The sequence below is a fragment of the Diadema antillarum genome, unplaced genomic scaffold, assembly GCF_040938485.1.
Source record: "Diadema antillarum isolate AM-2024a unplaced genomic scaffold, OU_Dant_1.0 seq00000178_RagTag, whole genome shotgun sequence".
NCBI classification, from domain to species: Eukaryota; Metazoa; Echinodermata; class Echinoidea; order Diadematoida; family Diadematidae; genus Diadema; species Diadema antillarum.
This window is the reverse complement of record NW_027271245.1, coordinates 531,727-548,792: the sequence shown is the minus strand read 5'-3', so window position 1 is coordinate 548,792 and position 17,066 is coordinate 531,727. Positions and strand designations below refer to the sequence as shown.

At 40.1% G+C, this 17,066-nt stretch overlaps 1 pseudogene; it reads left to right on the top strand.

The window, feature by feature from the left end:
* Window positions 1–2,702: 2,702 nt before the first annotated feature.
* On the top strand, window positions 2,703–10,501 carry LOC139728431 (uncharacterized; annotated as a pseudogene).
* The last annotated feature ends 6,565 nt before the right edge of the window (window positions 10,502–17,066 follow it).

Below are 17,066 nucleotides of genomic sequence, written 5' to 3'. Positions count from 1 at the left end.
TCCGATGCGTGTTCGCGGGAACCCACCGCAACAAAGAAGTCTACGAGAGGGTAAGCAGCAATCTCAGCGAACTTGGATTTGAGCAAAGATCAAGGGAGAAAGTTTGGGATAAAGTCAACAGGTTGAGGATGGAGTACAGAAAAAATCAAAGATAGACTGATTAAGTCTGGTGAGGGCAGGACTGGGGTCCCTTTTCTAAAATGGTTGAAAACTATGGATACAGTGCTGAAGCAAACAAAACAGCAAAAATTAGAGCTGCAACTGATGGATGACAATAACAAGGACCGACAACTGCATTGCTTCCATTGTCACAAAGAAAGAAGATAACTTACACAGATAAAAACTGACAATAAAATGAACTAGATGAAACTGAAACCTTGGCTGGAAGGAACAACTAATATTAGCTTAGTATAATTAACTGATTTTGACCCAAGTCTGTGATTTCAGGCAAAGTCAATATGACACAGAATAAATGGCAGATTTGTTTGAAATACACTGCACCATTAAAATAATTTCCAGACAATTTCTATGAAAAATGACGAAAGTCAGCAAACTAGATCTGGCACGCTTCCCTCACTGGGAATTGAATGCAAAAATATGTTAAACATTATTCCACTGCTCATTACAAATAAACAACAGGTGCCAGTTTCTTTCATTTTTTATGATTAATGAAATTTGTGATTGAAAAACTTTTATTTTAGAACAGTGAATATCAATTATTAGTTTTGAAGTCTTCTAATGTAACCTTACTTACAGTGGAATCATCCACTTGTGTTGGCAGACACAATACAACATATGCACAAACATAACACATTGCACGAGCAGATGGCCGGTTTACGACTGTATCACTGTATGTGTTACTGTGAAAATATCTATATCTTTAATGTCTAGATGTAAATTGCATAATTCAAATCATGCTGTGTCTAGATCTAATTGATATTAAGTGTCTAGATGCCCAGGCAAGTCATATTATGTAACTGCATACAGCCACATGCTATTGGCTTGTTCCATATATGTCATTATGCAAATAACTTCAGCATGTGTCTCAGCATGCATCCCAACATTACCACCTATTGACAATGTTGGTCATAAGTATTGGTACATGACTGGAGACATTGAGTCTGCAATGAACACTGGAGTCTGCCACACTTCTTCTGTTCCTTATTTGAAGTCACTAGTTATGTTCTTGTTACCCATGATGCAAGATAATTTCTCGCGATGAGGCCTGAAGCTGTTTCACTTTTATGACTGTTGAATTTCGTTCCTGACTTAAGTCCAGTTCCAAACAAAATGTCAATGCCCCCACCCTCATTTTTCGTACAACATCCTGGTCAACCACCAACTACATGGCCAATATGGAAGCATCAGTTTGAAAACTTCTTATTGGCATCAGGGAACGAAAGGCGTTTCTGTTACATTGCTTAGGAGCAGAAGGACAGAGAATCTTCAACTCCTTGAACACTGGTACAGTAGCTGCATCAGAGTCATGCCCTAGCTACTGGGAATGTGAATCAGACGGCATTATCAGTAATTAAAGCTTACTTTGTTCCTCGCATTAATGTGGTTGCTGAGAGATACAGGTTCAGATGATGCAGGCAGAGGGCTGATGAGACTGTTGCATAATATGTTTCCACCTTACAGGAATTAGTTAAACATTGCACTTTTGGGGACCAGAAAGATGAAATGATTTGTGATCAGATTGTTGAAGCATGTCTTAAACCCTGTATATGGGAAATTCCATGAAGTTGGGGCACAAAGTGTTACATTTTAGCATAACTCAATACTAATTATGCTATACATATATTGTTTATAGGCTTTACATTTGTATTGAGACCATACATTTTCCTGGAAATTTTGTGCCATTCAGACTCAATTTTGATGAAGTTATCTTTAAAAAATGTAACGGTGTCCTGTAGCATCGTGACGTGTCCATGTAGCATCGTGATAGTTAAAATCTGGTCTTAAAAGACAAATTAATGCAATTAGCTTGACCAAAATTTGATATAATATGCATAATTACTAGATTAGTCAGATAGCTAAATATCTTAACTTTCCTTTCCACAGTTTTACTTTTACAAGAAAATTACACAATGTGTCACTATGCTACGTGGTGTCCACCAAATGTAACAAAAAAGGACACCGCGTAGCATCGTGATACATTTTGTAATTTTCTTTTAAAATTAAAACTGTGTACAGGAAATTTGAAATATTTAGCTATCTGACTAATCTAGTAAATATGCATATTGCATCAAATTTTGGTCAAGCTAATTGCCATAATTTGTCTCTTAGGACCAAATTTTAAAATATCACGATGCTACATGGACACTTCCCGATGCTACAGGACACCGTTACATATTGTTTAATAACTTCATCAAAATTGAGTCTGAATGGCACAAAATTTCCAGGAAAATGTGTGGCCTCAATGCAAATGTAAAGCCTACGAACAATAAATGTATAGCATCATTGATATTGAGTTATGCTGAAATGTATTTTTCAAATATCACGATGCTACATGGACACTGCCCCAACTTCATGGAATTACCCATATGTGAGAGATTATTGCCTGAACGTGATCTGACACTTCAGAAAGTGCTCAACTGCAGCAGACGCATCAAAGACGCACAGCAAGACTCCAAAGCCATGACTCAAGGACAGCAGGAAAGTCAAAGTCAAAATATTCACAAGCTATTCAAGCATAAATCATGGGGAAAACAAAGATCAGAGGTAAAACACAGCAGGAATGAAAAGGAACAAAAAAACACAAGGTGGTTGCAGAAACTGTGGAAGTAAGGAGCATGCGACATATGACTGCATGGGTAGAACAAACGGTGCCAGACGTCTCAAGTGTCACAAAACGAAGGTACAACACATGTATCAGTACATATACAAAGAGTTCTGTACTTTGTTTGCTGAAAACAAAAGTGTAGGGGACAGTTGAGTATTACCTCTCCTACAGTGCAGGTTTATGCCTGACATGTGCTATCATCTTTGCATATTGTGAAATTCTTTCTTTCTACATGTATTATTGAAGTATAAGTGGCAAGTTTATGATTGTATCACTGTATGTGCTCTTACGAAGATATCTACAAATTCATGTATCAGTACATGTACGAAGAGTTCTGTACTTTGTTTACTGAAAACAAAAGTGTAGGGAAAGTCGAGTATCACCTCTTCTATAGTGCAGGTATATGCCTAGCATGTGCTATCATATTTGCCCATTTTGAAATTCTTCCCTTCTACATGAGTAAAATTTTAATGCTGAACATGAGAAAAAAGGAGAAAGTAGGTACGTTGCTACACTTGTATCCACGAGGAAGACAACTATGACAGATTGATGCATTGTTAACAAAACATACATCTGTAAATTAGAAGAATGGAGAGATGATGTCCTTCAAAAATGGACACAGTATGGGAAGACTTAGAAGATGATGTCAAGCAGGAGTTTTGTACACATAATGACCTTTCCTGTGGAAGACATCCTATTTGAACCTCCCAAGACTATTTTGAATCTCCTAAGACTATTCTGCTTATAAATGCACTTCAAACATGGGAGGAAATTCAGGCAAATGATAATAAGCTGGGGTGGAATAGAAAAGTGTTACTGAACAAGAGCAAAACAGAATCAGCATCACCCTTAGCTGTGAGGTCATTCTGCAACCTGCTGGGGCCCAATTGCAATGAACAGTCTGGTATGGTTCAGGAATTCAATTTGATTGTATCAAAGTCTTTTCTTGTGGCAAACCTGGGAAATTGCTTCAATGGTCCTTTCTCTAACTCCGCAGCTGTATTCCAATACATGCAATATTTCCATTACACTATGTGGATAGTTGGATAAGCGACCAGAAGAAAATATATTAAATAAATATACACATTATATCTACCACTTTTATACATTCATGGTCAACCCATTGCTGTTACTGCACAATGTGAAACAATGTTACTTTTGCAGCTGTAGCTATGTCAACCGGTCCCTTTTTTCTTTCAGGTAATATGCTTCAAAGCTGGCTAGAAGCACCTCATCAGTGGCCAGCTGAAACAAATGTATGTTTCAAAAGGGGGTAGCACTTTCTCTTTAGAAGGTTATCCAGATGATGATTTGGAGATTGTGCTGGTGAAGGTGACTTCTGTGTTCTTCCCATCAGGGAAAAATGGGGACCTGCACTTAGATCTTAAATGCTCACTAGGGAATTATGTCTAGGGATCGTATAGCTAACGACCTTGTAGACAGTAATGGGAAGAATGCACCCTTCTCCTTCGAGGCGTATGCAAAGTTAACCATTTGACAGAAGGTGCGCCTCTACCTGATAACAGAACCATTAACAAGGAGCAAGAGGAAGAAACTTGGGCTGTACACGAGTACAGCGTTAAGTTTATTGGGCATTCCTATGGTGAACCTGGAGGGACATTGTAAATCATTAATATCTTCTCTAATATTCATGTTTCACTGCACTATTATGTTGTTCATGACTTATTTACAAATGAAGACAGTGCTGGTGAAATTTCAGACACTTCCAAGCCATTTAGTCAGCATTACATCAGTTGAAATTAAGCAAATGACATCATATGTAAAAGCTGCGTAGGTAGAGAGTCACGAAACTTCTGGCATCTGCCAGGTGTTTCCGCCGGCGACAGGCAGTTTTGACCAAGATATGGCTATGGTTCTGTAGTAGGAACACCCCTGTGGGGAATAGCGGGGCGTTCCATGCACCCACTATAGCTTCCAATAGACCCCATCCCATATATAAGGGGGCACGTTTCCCGACGCCATCAGTTGGTGCTCGGGTTTTCAGGAAAGTCAGTTGATACAGTTACATTGCTACGGATTAATTCCAACTCAACCAGATATTGAACATTGAAGGACAATTCATCACGGAAGTATGGTGAGTTTCTATTTACATTGTGGATGTGCTCCGGGACATCACGTCCACAACAGTTCTTGGGGAAATCAGCGCATGTAGTAGATGTGCTGCCAGATCGCTACTTCACTTGAAGCCAGTATGATTACATTTTTATCAATTTTCTCATCCCAATGCAGAACTACTTGTAGTGGGGAGCGACTTCGGACTGACTCGGACTTACTCGGACCGACTCGACGACCGACGGACTGCCCTCTTTGGGCCGTGGGCGATTACATTTCTACCCAAGCTTGGAGTTGTCAATGCTCCTGTTCAGGTAAGTAATATTCCCGGAGGTTTTCTCCACCATTTGAGTGAGTTGGCCACCACTACAAATGACGTAGTTGGCATTTTTTTCATTTTTCCCGACTTTAGTTTTCCCGCGTGGGGGACCCACATTTTTTTTCCTTCGCTTCCCTGCATTGCGTGCGTTGCATGCGTGGACACGCTGAGCGAGCTGTCATGACTGCCGCTGCACGTTGCACACAGGGAAGCGGAGAATTGGCCGTATAACGAATAGTGTTAGTTTAGCGTACTGTAAGTTACTGCTGCATCGGTGACACTTACAGTTTGTTTAAGTTAGGGTCGTTTGTTAGAGTAGTTAGGTACCAATCATTATTTTGTGATTCTTTTGTGTTTGGTGCATCGCGGACTGATTGTCCGATTGCTTCGGCGTACTGCTCGAATCATTTGTGATTGAATAAAGCGATCTTCGGATCGTGTAATTTGTGTCTTAATTTCCGTCATCCCGGTGCTTTCAATCCGACAGGCGTGGTGACGTGCAGCCAAGTGTTCTGCCCACTGCGGAGCTGAGGTTGAGCTGCCCCGGGGTAAATTGCATGGCAGAAATCATTGGGTTTTCGAATCATTTATCGAATCGGGTGATTTCTCTGTAGTTGTTTTTCTGTAGTTTATTCCCTCCACATTTATTTTTGGCGGTTTCTTGCTAGGTTTGCCTTGTCATATTTTACTTTTACGATCTTTTCTCAGGTGATTTTTTTTTCCAATTTCTTTCCACCGCACTCAGCTGTGTGCTTGTTACTGCTCACTCAGCTGCGGCGTCTAAATAAACTTTTAGTAAGTTAGTGTAGTATTAGTTAGTGTTAGGGTTAGGTTATAACTAAAATCACATTTTATATTTCATTGGTCCCGATATTATTCCTTTTTCTTATTACATTTCTGTGTTTTCAGTCAGTTGCGTTGACATCCTAGCACCGATTGCAGTGTCATCTGTAACACATATGCTAGGCACCTTGCGCTGTCCGCATGTTCTGTGTGTTCCATGTGTGAGCTGCGTTACATTGTAAATGTTAAAAAAAAAAAAAATCAAGTTAGTGAGACATGCTTTCACTACATTTTGGGATATAAGTTCTCTATGAATGTGAAAATTTTCTTGCAAGAGTAATTGAATTCAAAGATGTTTATCCATAATATGAATGTGGATGAATAAAGACAGTATTTAACAATGATAACTTTCAATATTCTCTTCCTTTTCATTGGCAGGGAGAATGAAAGCCTCTACATCGTCCACAGCATGCTGCAGCGATGATCTGAGGGATTGTCCTTCGTCCACTTCACCAACCTGCAGTTAGCCAAGGGCAAGATTCGTTGTTTCAAGACAGGACTGGTTTTAGAGTTGTATGATTTTTTTTTCAATAATAATAAAGATGTAAGTGATGTAATGTTCATTATAGCTCATGCAGACAATGCCATACACTTCTCAAAGCCAGATAGTGTGCGACTGAAAGTGGGGAATGCGGTGAAGAAAAGGAAGATGCTTCGGAACAATAAGAAATCTGCGCTGCCTGCATTTCTTGCATCTGATTTTGTCCCACCTTTACCAGCGACAAGGCCGCCTACTTTGGATGCTTCAGCAAGTATGGAAACTCCAACTGAAGCAAAGAGGAGCTTTGATGATGTAGAGAAAGAAAACTCTGCAATCAAGGAGGAAATAGGAAATTTGGAGACAAAACTGAAAAGTGAAACAGAGAAGGCAGCTCAGTTGGGAGTCAAGTTGAAGAGGCTGGTGAAAGAGCAGTTACAAAGCATTGCCACCCATGCCAAAGACATGAACAGTCTTCAACAAGACATGACTCATATGTCTAAAGAGTATGACAGTCGAAGGAACTTGACAAAGTGAATGGTGTGATTGAACAACTGAAACACAAACTGACCCAGAAATCTGCAGCTGTGAAAAATCTTTCAAAGCGACTTCGAAGGAGCACTAAAAAGAGAAAGCAGGAAGAACAGGAGATGGAAGAACTTAAAAAAGCAAAGAAACGGTTAGAATTGGAAACTGAAGAAATGTCAAAGAGTCTGGATGACACAACAGAACTTCTTCATTCTGCAAAGAAAGAGAAGAAAACTGCACTGAAAACACTCAGTAAAGTCAAACAAAGAGCAGAGAAGAGGAAAACTGACACAGTCTTGCACAACGAGGATGAAATAAAAAAACTGAAAGAAACAGTTACAAAGAGCAATATTCGGATAGCAGAGCTAGAGCACTTGAACACAATCTTGGAAGCGGAGGTAATTCACACGTTTGAAGGAGGTAGATTCGTCAATGAACTCAGACAAACCATCATGACATTACTCACTGAGTGTAATGTTAGCATGAGCAAAGTGAAGCATGTCATCAACACTGTCTGCAAGAACCTCATTGGAAAATTACCGGAATGATTACCTTCCCTTGGTACACTAGACAGGATTCTCTCTGAGGCCAAGTTCGTAGCCCAATCACAAATTTACAAGTGCATGGAAGAAGGGGGGGACCCAACTGAACTTACTGGGAACACACTACACAATGATGCGACAACAAAATTTCACCACCATTACCAAGGATTTCAGGTCACTCTCCCAAATGGCAAACAGATTACAATAGGACTTAGGGCAGCTGACACAGAGACACTTCTAGATGCATTTAAGTCTACGGTAGATAAAATAGCTTCAACGGTATCCAGTAATGCAGAAGACAAGCAAGAAACTAGAAATGTCGCTATGGCGACTGATGCCTCCGCCATAATGCATGATTCTCTCAATAGGCGTATAGTACAATGTCTTCACAATGTGTGATCCATGACAGTTTTACATAACTGGCAAAATATTGATATGACAGGTTTGTCAGAAATGACTTGAATGTTCACTTTCCTTGAACTGGGTTTGCTATAATTGTTGAAGAGTGCAGGTACACATATTTGGGGAATTGGGCATTTTTATTTGAATTCTGATGGACCCTTTTATAAGTTTATGAATTGAGTAATTTCCAAGGTATGAAGAAAGAGTATAATTACAGTACAAAATAGATTTTTTTTTTTTTTTTTTTGGGGGGGGGGGGCATTGAAACCTGTTTTTTTTACCCTTAACCTTTGACCTTTGACATTCTGGCTGGAAATTTCCTGGAGAATCTCCATTAGGTAATGCATGTATATATTAAGTTTGAAAGCTAATAATGCAAGCATTTCATATACTAGTGTATGAGGGAAATAGTAAAATATTGAGGAGTTGACCTTGACCTTTGACCCCATGACTATTGACCTATGACCCCTAAATTCCCTAGATAATCTCTGCCAGTCAGTACATGCCTATGTACCAAGTTCCATGAAGATACATTGAACCATTTGTGAGAAAAGTGATATTACAACATTTCACCTAACCTTTGACCTTTTGACCTTTGACCTTATGACATGAAACTCCCTCTGGAGAATATTTATGCAGTAGTACATGTCTACACCAAGTTTCAAGAAAATACCTTAGGGCATTGCATAGATATTGGGGAAATAGCAACATTTTTAGCATTTGACCTTGACCTTTTGACCTTTGACCTCTTGCCAATGTCACTAAAATCTACTCAACTAATTGTCCCATCATACATCATCCTTGGACAAAGTTTGGTGAAAGCTGCTTCATCCAGTTTTGAGTTATCACGTAAACAGTTAAATTTCAGGATTTGACCTTGATCTTTGACCTTTGACCTCAGTTTGATTTCACTAAAAAACTAATCAAGTAATTGTCCCATCATACATCATCCTCAGACAAAGTTTGGTGAAATTTGCTCGATCCAATCTTGAGTTATCGCGTAAACGGATACAATTTCATGATTTGACTTTGACCTTTGACCTTTGACCTTCGGCGGATTTCACCCAAAATCTAATCAACTACTTGCCCCATCATACTTTATACTTGGACCAAGTTTGGTAGAATTCAAGTCAATATTACTCAAGTTATCGCGTAAACGAAAGCGGACGGACGTATGGACGGACGGACGTATGGACGGACGGACGGACAACCCGAAAACGTAACGCCTCCGGCACCACTTCATGGCGGAGGCATAAAAATAGCAACGTTAATAACTTCACTGAAGAACACAATGGGAGACCAAGGACCCACGAACCCACAATTCAATGCCCAACTACAGTTATTCCGGGAAACGCTCCTTCCTAAAGTCATCGAAAACTAGGAAACTCTGGACGAAGAAAGCAAAAAGGAAATCACAGACATGGTAAACTTTTTCTGCAAAATGCACCTCTTGGTAAATTTTGCCACGGAAGCTGACAAAGACCTAAAAATCAACGAAGCAGACATTGTTGCAGAGGGAAAAAAAACATATTCCTTTGGAACTGATAGTGGTGGGGCCAGACTTGTCCGGACAGCTGCAAAAGCCTTCACTTCCCGTGGAAGTGACAAGTCTGGAATGGCAGCAGACTGGGGACCCTACTTAGAGGAACTTGGGAAGATAAATCATCTCGTCACATTCAGAGGGAACCGTTTCAACATTTTGTTTTATGATGCAGGAGCCACATACTTTCACGGCAATGACATATATAACTTCATTTCCACAATACCTGATCCCAACAATCTAATCAAGGCAGTCAATTTTGACATTCAACAGAAGATATACCTCGCTCAGCTCCATGCACTGGGTCTCATAGACAAATTGATAACGGGACCATTCTGGCGCCATGTGGAACAGACAGGCTCAATCCTTGAACTGAATGACCCTCTAAATGAAATGCTTGAGAAAATGAAGGGGTGGTCTGAAGATGCTTCACCACTCTTCGCAGGAGATACCCCATTTGAAGGTGCAACCATCCACGACGACGACATATTTGAAGAGCTCATTCAGGAAACAGAGGATGCAGATTTCACTACTTATACCCAGGCAGCCCTAGAAATGGTCCTGACAGCGATGGTTCTCATCCTAGAAAGACAGGCCAAAGACCAACTGGAAGGAAGGAAATTCTTTGCACCATCGGATCAACTCAAGAAATCAACCCAAAATGTGCCAAACAACAAGCACAGTGTCGGAGCGAGACTTTGCCATCCTCGACATTCTCACAAGAATCAAACCGGCAGCAACAAGCCATGCATATGAGACATATATCATGTGGCTCAACAACAAGCCCAGTGTGTGGTTGGAAACACTTGACCGCGAAGAGAGAGAAAACCTCTTGAACATGGCCCGACACAGGTACCCGGAAATTCGCCAGCAGTACACACAACGAAAAGACCAGCTCAAAGCACAGCGCTTAAAGTCACTGAGGGCCAAACAGAGTCGGCAGGAGCAAAAAGAAGAGAAAAGCAACCTGCCCCGCAGTTTTACGACCTAGCACGGCAGATGAAGGAAAGGTTTGACGGGCAACTGCAACCTGAATTCGCACGTGTGGAGTTCACTGGTGCACGTCAAGGCTCAACTGAGTCATTGTAGGAGTGGGCTGACCGCCTTACCCAGCTAGCTTCTGACGCATTTCTGGGTATCCCCACAGAGCAACTGGAGCGACAGATCATCACTCGCTTCTGTCAAAGCTGCTCTGATCGGGAGGTGGGTAAACAAGTGTTGAACCAACGGTTTGCTACCATAAAGGACCACCCTCCATGCTCAATGGTTACAGCAGACCACCCGCGCATTCGGAAAGCACCGAAAAGAAGTGCGCTTTGTAGCCCCAGTGAACGAGCCAACTCATCTAGTACAGGGAGTAGAGGTACGTCCCTCAGACTACAGGTCTCCTGAGACACAGGTCGATCGGTTATCCCACCTTGAACAGGATTTAGCCACAATCAAGACAAGGTTAGATCAGTCTCAGGCAGACTTGCGACGAGAGGTCCAGTTGCAGATTGCTCCATTGACCAAACAGGTAGAGCAGCTTACGACCATGGTGAAGCAGCTATGCCAACAGGCACGGCCTCCTTTGCGTGCTGTATCTCCTGGACCATCTCATACTCCACCACGTTCCCCTCCCATTCCTCCTCGTGCTGCTCCACATACAAGTACCCCTTCACAGCGTGCAACTACACCGAGTGCAAATTTTAATTATGGGGGTCAAGGGCATTTCCAGACGTTGCTTTTAATTTTGGAAATGAATAATGGAAATATTCGACTCGGTATGATACTATAATGAATGTTTGATGTTTGCTTCTACTTTTGAAAATGAATAACGGTAAGATTCAGCTACGTACGGTGCTAAAATTAATGTCAGGTATTTGATTATGACAACAACAAACAATTGCGCATGCGCATTAACCCTATAAAGCCCAAGGGGGGGCACATTGTGCCCCCCCTACCAGATTTTCGTTTGCCACTCCTTCGTCCTTAATCCGATTTCAACCAAATTTGGTGACTTTTCCTAAAATCTTATTGCGAACATTTTGATATATAATTTAGCTATATTTGATGTTGCTGGTTGCCATGGCAACCATAAACTGACAACCATGTCAGTCAGATTTTGCATCTTTTTTCTGTTCCCATTTCATTTAACAGCATTACAGTGTATGAAATGGGTGTTTCTGGGCTGAAATTTGTTGAAGAAGCAAAATTTGAAGTAATCATGGTCATGGAAAGTTTTTCTTATTATTTCCTTTGTTTTCATGTGACAAGGGCATAAAACAATAGATATAATAGAGATAATTGAAAGCAATAATATTTTCTACAGATTGCCATTATATTTTGAGTTATTTTGATTCCTTCACCCAAGTTATGCCTCTAATATTATTAGTTTATCATATTATCAATTTGCAATCTCAAAATTCCACTATTATGCAAATATGAAATGTCATAACTTTACATGTACCCATCCCAAACATTAATGTTTTCATCTCAGGTCTCATAATGTATCACTATGTTGATATGAATAGCGCCCCCATGTGGTGACCTTGAGAAATTTCAAACATAACACATAATAAAATTTCACTTGCTTATCATTTGTGGCAAATATGAAAATAATTGGTCTATAATAAGACATATATAATGGGGATAAAGAAATTATACCAAAAAATCATGTTTTTAGCATATTTCCTATGTATTTCTTTATAGTTTTGTAAATAGCGCCCTCCATGGGTGACCTTGTGAAAATTCAAATGTACGGTCATGTAGAGTATGAGTTACTCTACCCACGTGCCAAATATGACGATGATACATCAAATAACAAAAAAGTTATATAGGGGGGGCACAATGTGCCCCCCCCTTGGGCCTGCGAGGGGTCAAAATAGCTTGGGCTTTATAGGGTTAACAAAAATACACAGAAATAAGCAGTAGTAAAGGGGGCATACGTGCTGAAATATTTTGTATCATAACATATATATATATATATATATATATCTCCTTCCCCTGCCTGTATGCTGTTTGTGTTGTGTATGTTTAAATTAATGTATACATGCATTTACACCGAACACACACACACACACATACACACTGCAAACACTGGATGGAAACCACTAACCCTGGCCTGGATGACCATACTAACCATTAGTTAGCACAGTCATGGCTGCCAAGTGGCAAAACAGTGAGATCAATTACCTCCTACAGCAAATCAGTGACCATCGGGTTGCTGTTTGCAACAAAGAGTCGATCAACCAGAGGGCAAACGACGCAAAGAAAAAAGCATGGGAGAAAATCCACGACCAATTTGCAAGGAAATTCGGGACAATTACGCAAATGAAAGACCTCTGGAAGAGGCAACGCATTACAGCAAAAAAGGAGTTTGCTGATTTTCGCATGAAGTCGAGAACAACAGGAGGTCCTCCACCGTCCCCGCTCAAGGCAACCACCCTGCTAATACAGGAAATGCTGCCGGGGGATTTCGCCCAACTAAGAAATCCCTTCGATGGTGATGCTGACATAAGTTCAGAGAATACAATCTCCATTATAGAATTTCTGGCTGGCACTTACAAAGCCCTCTGATCGGGAGGTGGGTAAACAAGTGTTGAACCAACGGTTTGCTACCATAAAGGATGCCACCCTCCATGCTCAACGGTTACAGCAGACCATGCGCACATTCGGAAAGCACCGAAAAGAAGTGCGCTTTGTAGCCTCAGTGAACGAGCCAATACAGTACAGGAAATGCTGCCGGGGGATTTCGCCCAACTAAGAAATCCCTTCGATGATGATGCTGACATAAGTTCAGAGAATACAATCTCCATCATAGAATTTCTAAAGCCCTCTGATCGGCAAAGCCCTCCAATTTGCAAGGAAATTCGGGAATAAATGGACAATTACACAAATGAAAGACCTCTGGAAGAGGCAACGCATAACAGCAAAAAAGGAGTTTGCTGATTTTCGCATGAAGTCGAGAACAACAGGAGGAGGTCCTCCACCGTCCCCGCTCAAGGCAACCACCCTGCTAATACAGGAAATGCTGCCGGGGATTTCGCCCAGCTAAGAAATCCCTTCGATGATGATGCTGACATAAGTTCAGAGAATACAATCTCCATCATAGAATTTCTGGCTGGCACTTACAAAGCCCTCTGATCGGCAAAGCCCTCCAATTCGCAAGGAAATTCGGGAATAAATGGACAAAAAATATTACGCAAATGAAAGACCTCCGGAAGAGGCAACGCATAACAGCAAAAAAGGAGTTTGCTGATTTTCGCATGAAGTCGAGAACAACAGGAGGAGGTCCTCCACCGTCCCCGCTCAAGGCAACCACCCTGCTAATACAGGAAATGCTGCCGGGGGATTTCGCCCAACTAAGAAATCCCTTCGATGACGATGCTGACATAAGTTCAGAGAATACAATCTCCATCATAGAATTTCTGGCTGGCACTTACAAAGCCCTCGAAAAGTAAGTTTCTGATGTCAAAAATTGAAAATCATGCATAATTTCCATATAAATTTAATCGTAGAACTACTAGAAGACCTAACTAAATATTCCGTACTCTACACATACACTTCATGTTTTAATCCCCTAGTTCATGAGAAATGATGACAAACTGCTGACAAATAATCCTAAAATATAATGTCTACTTCAACTCGAATTTGGCATATTTTATTATTTGATATCATGATTTCGCGGAATCCGATATCGGCATCGTCTGCGCGATCGCCGCAGCACAGACACTTACTATGGTCCCACATGTATGAAAAAGTGCAGTGCCAACGTAGCAAACACTGTGTAAGCATTGTTACGTGGGACAGGGTAACCGAACAGGTCAAACAGTTAAAAATAAACCTATGCTGAAATGTCTATTGCGTCCACGGCCTATTTATAGAGAATCTAGTACATTTCACTTACCAAAAATAATCCTATCCCTTCATTGTTAACACTCGATATTCCGTCAAATCATACGAGATGCAACGAAATGCTACGTGAAATAAAGCCGGTCGCGGTCAACGAGTATGTGCGAGACCGACTCTCAGGAGCTCCTATGGCCCAATCAGCTGTTTTCTGCACATGCTCATTAAAGACATGACAGCTTTGAGTTAAGAGATGGCACTGTTTGTACACATTATTGTCATCAAAGTCAAAAAATCAAACAAACATTTCCTCTATTCTTTTCCACCCTACAGGCCTACGTTTGACTTATCTTTTTCATGCAGGTCATGTGGGAAATAATTCTCAATTTTACTCTTCTTTCTCTAATATTTTACGAGAGTTATTTCCCATAAAATCTAACCTAGCAGACTTGGAGATTATTCACAAAATACCTTTTAAAATTTTGTACTGTTTTGTACTGAATTCTGGAATTCCTATAGACTTTAATACACAGACCACCAGGTTCCCTTACGGAAGGGGTTAATAAGAAATATTTGAAACTTGTTGGAAGGTCAAGTACTCAATTTTTACCACTGCAAATTTTATCATGGCAAAATCAGCGTGATATAAAGAGAAAAGAAAAGGAGGGGGAAGGGGAGGGTTGAATCAAGACAACATGAGAGAGGGAGATGTAGTTGTGTAATCAACAGAAAGAGAATATTTTTTTCATAATACTTTCATCAATTGAAAGAGACAGTCATTATTCCAATGATTTTTTTTTCTTTCTTGTTGCTTGATTTGTTGTTGTGTGCACTAATATCAATTATTGCAGGTGGAATGTGAAATTTTCACTCAATATTTCAAAAAGAAGTGATTACCGGTACACATAGCTCACATTTTTATGGGTGGGGGGAGGTGGTGGAGGGGAGACATCAGCGGGTTAATAAAAAAAGGGGGGTGGGAAACGGTAATTAAGCAAAACCAAACACTTGCTTCTCCTAATTAAAGCTGAAATTCAGAGTGTTTTTTCATATTCACTGATTTTTTAAACCTCACCTCACACTTTTCTTAAAATTTGTTAAAGAACTGTATCAAATCAAGTTCTCCTTCTTTTTTCAAATGAAAGGAATATTGGAATCAATGTCTACATTAGGTTCCTTAATATATTTCGTAGACAAAACAGCAAAAATTAATCTATTTCATCAAATCACAATCATTAATGACGTCACATTTTTATTTATGTGATGGAATATTATTCTAACCAACTATCTTTATGTGATTTATTTTGCAACAGACCAGGTTCAACTGACATTGATTTTGGGGCAAGGCCAGTACAAGGAGCTGGTGACATCCAAGACACAGGGTGAATACATATGTGTTTTTAACATTGTATCACATAAAATTTCACAACAATCTAAAGAGATGAAGGGTTTGTTTGCAAAAGCCGATGAGTCCATTTTTAAAGATTTTGAAGTATGATCTCTGTCATACAGTAAAAAATAATACCTTTTGAATGATACATTGGTCACGACATTAAATGTAAATTTTTTAAGTTTTGGTCAAAAGAAGCAAAATTTTACTTATTAATACAGTAAACCTCGGATAAGTCGACGTCGAGTGAGTCGAAAATCACTTAAGTCGAAGCAAAATAAAAAGTCCCGATTTTTCCCTATGTATTTTCTCTAAGAAATATTTGGATAAGCCGAAGTACGAGAGTCGAATTTCGGCTGTGTCGAAGCAAAACATTCAGTCCCTTTTGTACAAAATACACGTCGTTTACATCGCTTGAGCCGAAGAAGATTTGTCTGGCATTCTCATTACATTTAAAGGAGAACAAAAAAATCGGCATGTCGCAGATCCCCGTCCCTGACCTGCTGCAGGTAAGCATGCACACTCAATATCTTACACCGTACCGCTCCGCACGCATGTCGAATACATACACATGTATACATGTATACACACAGCACATCGATCCATACTTTATCCATACACACAGAACATCCATACTTTATCCATGTCAAGCCAGAACTCCTTGGTCAACCAATCGCTGCTTTAATATTTAAGTGACAGGCCAAGTGGGCGGAGCTTGTTTGTGCGTGCCCGGCTGGCTGTACAGTTTTGTTCAATGGAGGTGGGATGGGCCTGGGAGAGTTTGTCTCAGGGTAGGTTGACAGAGATGGCTACCTATGTTGCACCATAGACGTAGCACATGCACATTGCCACATTAGCGCAGATATTCTCAAAACTATGTTTAACTACCAGTATTGATACAAATTCCATGTTCAATTTAGAACAAAATAAGAACATTATCTTCAAGAACAGACAAATTTGAATGCAAACACACACACGCACGCACACGCACACACACACACACACACACATGCATGCAAATGTACTATAATACATGTACATAACTGTGAGTCGAAAAAAAATCGACTCTCGCGAGAGTCGAAGTTCACTTAAGTCGACGCATTTTTGTCAGTCCCGAGAGCTTCGACTCATGCGAGGTTTACTGTATATTAATTTTTCTTGACCTTTAATCGCAAATATCTCCATTTGGCAAATATGGACTTAATGGTTTTTGCAAACAAAATCTTTAGATGCTGATTCATCCTTATTATTATTATTATTATTATTACTATTATTATAATCATCATTATGAATATTATCATCATTACATTTATTATTACTAATGTCATTATCACTA